This window comes from Cariama cristata, unplaced genomic scaffold, assembly GCF_000690535.1.
Source record: "Cariama cristata isolate BGI_N322 unplaced genomic scaffold, ASM69053v1 scaffold949, whole genome shotgun sequence".
Taxonomy (NCBI): Eukaryota; Metazoa; Chordata; class Aves; order Cariamiformes; family Cariamidae; genus Cariama; species Cariama cristata.
Window position 1 is genome coordinate 28,954 of NW_009637192.1, and position 4,954 is coordinate 33,907.

Genomic DNA, 4,954 nt, shown 5'->3' on the forward strand with positions numbered 1-4,954 from the left:
TAAGGCTTGCCCCCCCAGCCCCCCCCTTACTCAAGCTGTCAAAAACCTCCATTATTTCTTACTTTACCATAACAGTACATAGTATTTTATTTTGTACCTCACTGTGGGTTTTTGGAGATGCCTGCTTCTCACAAGCCCCCCCCTCCCATGCACCTGTATCTCTGTATCTTCCCTTCTGGGAAGCGCCCCCCCTCATTCCTGAGAAGTGGAAGCTACAAATGCCATAGCACTATCCGGCTGCAGCAGAAAACGGGTTCTTGCTGCAGCAATTAGGCTGACACCCCAGCTCCACCTGCATCTGAACAGAACCCTCCCCTATCTGCTCTTCCTGACCCCATCTCCATTCCTGGAAATTCAAGGCACAGCCAAAAGCCGTAGACCTGTTTATGACTTGTTATACCAACGTGATAAATGGCTGCTCAGAAAACATCTCCTCTGGGCTGCTCCTCATATGCTCTCTGCCTGCATTTTAATAAGCTAATGTTTGGGAATAGTTAAGTAGCTGTCTTGACTTGTTTAACTCGATAGCCACAGATATTTCACTAAGCTGATGCAGGATTTATGTCTCAATAACGCAATAATGTTTGGTAAGGATCGCGGTTTTGGGGAGATTTATGTCCCTTCAGCAATTCAAGAGGGATTTATAGGGCCCATCAGAGGTAAGGTTACAGGAGGTGCCGTCTGAGAGACACCGAGAGCGCTGTGTCTTACTGCTCGAGGGCGATTCCTTGGAGAGACCAAGTCCTGGAGCATTGTAGCCTGCTGACATACTGCCCCGCTAATGTTTTTAATTAATAAAACTAAACACGAGGGCTAAGGGAGCTGCCTGGTGATGGAAAGCGTTTTGTAACGTGCTTCCCTTCCTCTAGCTCTGTGACGGACGAGGAAGGGCGGTGAGGAACCCACCACGACCCAGCCCCCAGGAGGGAGACTATGCCCATCACCTACCTCGTGTGCTCTCTGGGAAGATGCCAGCAGTGACCGCGCACAGCCGGCCGTCGGCAAGAGCCCGGAGGCAGCGGCAGAATGCCCGGAGGAGGGATGAAGCCCAGGAGGCAGCAGTGTGGCTACAGGACATCCACTTCCAAGAGATGGAGGACGACCATGTGTCCCAGTCACCCTCCAAACCAAACATTTCACAACACTGCCATTTAAGACTAAACTGTATGAGTTATGGTTGGTTGTAATGCAGCTTGACCCTAAATTCAGTGTTGCAAGTGGCTTTCCAGAGGAGTCCTGTTGCAACAGAGCTCCTGTGCCTGGGCTTTCCTGGGAGATGCTGGCTAGGAAGCAAATCTTCATCTCCAGCAAGTTCAGGAGATCTTTCTCTCTGCTAGGACAGCCTACTTACTGTTTTTTGACTGCAAGAGGTTTGACCAGTGTCTTTGCAATTTCCCTGTCAGAGGTTTTCTGCTAGAAATCAAGCCAAAGAAATCCTTGAAAGTATAAGGGGGGGGGGGGGGGGGAGAATATTTTTCTTTGTTTAGGAAAACTGGCAAAAGTCTGTGTAAACTTCTCAAAGCATGATAAACTTGCAAGAAGTTCATTTGCACCCCAGGACATGAGCTCTGGAGCACCGCTTTTCCTTGAGTCGCAACAGCCAATGCACTTCAAGACAAATTTCTTTGGGATGAAATTGTTCCGTCCTGGGTCTCAGCCTATACATACATCATCAAGTTTCATATGATTAAAATAACTGTAATGAAGTGATTGATTTTGCAAGAAGCTGGTACTAGAGGGAGAAATGAGGCTCTAGAGCAGAGTGTTGGAGCTGCTGAGCTGAAGGACCACAATGCTGGGAGCTGCATCACCTTTGCTTTCCAGATCTCATGGTGGCAGAATAAAACAGGGCAGGTTTGATGAGAATTAAACTAGTTCCAGATGTTGTTTCACTCCTGGCGGTTATTAGGACAAGTTTGGTCTTTACTTCTGCAGACAACAGCACTGAATTTCCTATAACGAAGCTGGGTCTGGCTGTGTCTTGTTCAGCCTTACCAAGAGGAGACCTGGACAGGCTTTGGCTGCTCTCTTCAGCAGCCCTTCCACTTGAGGGTAGCATTTACTAATTCCAGAAGAATCAAGATATCAAACCTCCTTCAACCAGACCCTCCACTGAGCTGCCAGAGCCCAGCTGAAAGGAAAGAAACCTCTTGTATGGTTGGATACATCCATGCAACATCAGGATACATTAGGACGGATACATCCAATCCTGAGATGCTGAGAGATGGAGTAGAGCAACTTATACCTCCTAGGAATGACCAAAAGGAGTAAAAGGCTACCAAAAAATGTTAAAAATCTCCTTCCTCGCTGGCCAATTCTTGATCAACTGCTCCGAGCAGTCTCTGGCATCAGAAGGAGCCAGCGCTCCCCAGGTTAGCAAGCCGGCACGTCACACTTTGAAACCTAGCTCCTTTCAGCTCCTTGTTAACACGGGAATTGCTATTAATCACGAAGCACACGTTTCCCTGTTACTCATTCATAGTGAGACATGGACAACCACGTTGCCATCCTGGCCAGCATGCCAGCATCTTCAAGCTTTGTTTTCTTTAATGACCCATACCTTGAAGATATCCCAGGAAAAACAAGCATAGGCAGAGTCACCCAGCGTCAAATAAACCAGGAGTGTTAGAATTCATTGAAACAGTGACGTTTGAGTACATAAGAGTTTTGGAGGAGGTTTTCACATTTTCAGTCTTCTCTTGAAGGATTTTGAATTTGTTTGTTCAGTGTATTTTTTGGCTAGGAAAACCAATCTTTTTTCTTTTCTAAATCATTCCCTCCAACTCTTTTTTTTTTTTTTAAAAAAAAACAAACTAGGAAAGGTGAACAGAAAACATGGAGAGAAAGCAATTCTCATGGAGACAAAACACAAACTTGCCCTTCTTCCCTTCCAGAAAATGAAGGTTTGGGACAAAAGACCCCATTGCGCCAGCCGGGCGCAGGGACAGCAGGGCTCATCCCAGCTCTCTCCAGTGGAATCCCCCAGCCCTGGCATGGTCCCAGCCTCAATACACAACAAACCCTCCCTCCAGGCTCTGCTCACACTCACCCCATCCCTCCCCAGGACCTACCTCCTCTCCGTTCCCTTCTCTTTCTTTTCCCTTCTTCCTTCTCTGCTCCAGTGGAGCTGTGCTACCTGTTGGTGTTTGATGAAGAAAAGGACGTGTAGGGTGGCCAGAGGGGAGAGCGGAGCCCGGACCCTTAGAGAGCAACCACAGCTGTATCAGTGCTGCGAGGTCCGAGTTGGAAGCAATGTCACAGCTCCGTTGTGGGTCCATGGAGCACGCAGCATCCATCGTCCCCCATGCAGCAACACGAGGAGCGTTGCGTGCCTGAGCCCTGCTGTAAATGCACTGCTGAGGGATGTCCACGGGGGCTGGTGTCCTTGGTCGAGGTCCCACTAGGGCCCCTCTGGGCAGGATGAGAGCCCGCAGGAGAGGAGATATGCAAACCAACCAAATCAAATCTCTCCAGTGCTGTCCTGACTCTTGCACCTACGACTAACTCTGCATGCATTAACGCAGCACAAGCAAATATTAGTTGCATGTGTGCAGCACATGCAATGTGCATTCACCAGGCACATATTTTTGGGCATCAGGCACCTTCCCGCTACTGTTTGGCATGTGCCAATGCCCGTAACAAAATTAGCTTGAAGCTACACACATGCAGCAATGCCATCTCCTCAAAGGGAAAGCTGTTGAGTGGGACCCACATTTGGATGCACGGCTTCCTCGGATTGTGTGCAGGGGATATACACGTGTGCATGTGGCTGCGTGGGCACATTCATGCTTATACCCTCGTGTGCTGCCTCAGTCCCCTGCACTGGGACATCAGGAGCTGAAGACTGACCACAGCATGAAGGCGCTGCCAGGGCTCCCATCCAGCAGGAGAGCAAACGCCCTGGCACCATTAGTGGTCTATCACGTGGGGTTTTTAATTAGGAAAATAACTTTGCTGACTTTTCTATTCTAATCCTGTTCCGTCCTTGGTAATGACTCTTATTGTAATAAACAGCATCGTAGCCCAGACTCAAAGGCTAATGACTGTTGATGGGAAATATTTTGTTTCATAACAGTGGCTGCAGCCAGCAGAGCACATGAGAACATTTTTTCAGGAACATGGAAGATGCTATTTTTAACTGTTCTCCCCCCTATTTACAGTGCTAGGAGGAAAGATGCGCCAGTTTAAACACGTTGCAGCAATATGTGCCATTTAACTCTGTCTGAGCCACGGAGAGAGGGTGTGTAGAAGTCCCAGTCTGGTGGCCGGGTGGTGGAATGACCATACTCATTGTAGGCTGGTTTCCTCACTGTCCATCCATCTATGGCCTTACAGCACCCAGCACCATGACCATCACCATCAGGACACGATGCAGCACTCTGCTCAGACACCCAGCCCCAAAATGCACCTTATCTATGGCTTTACAGCACCCAGCACCATGACCATGACCATCACCATCAGGACACGATGCAGCACTCTGCTCAGACACCCAGCCCCAAAATGCACCTTTTGGTGCTGGGTCTGGGCAAGCAGGGGCGAGAGCAGGGTCTGGTTGCACCGAGCACTGCAGACATCCAGAGAGGGACATGAGAGCCTGGCCAGAGCAAGAGGTGGCCAGCGAGGATGGTCACCAGGTGGATGCAAGTGGCCCAGGTGTCACCCAATGCATTCCCCTTCTTTGTTGGCATCCTTCTGCCCTGCTGGGAGGGTCCCTTGCCTCGAGCAGGGAGCAGACCCCATGCTCACCGTCTTTCCTACCTTGCCTCCTTTGGGATTATAAAGCCCCATTCAGCATCATGGTTTCCATTCCTTAGTACAGCACAGATCCAATCAAAAAACCAGACCTGCCAAGGCTGGAAAGGCTCTGACATGAGGCTCCAGGTAGGTCTAAGAGCTCCCAACCAGGGCACCAGAGACATTGCAAACCCAACAGCATTAATGCAGACAGAAGCGG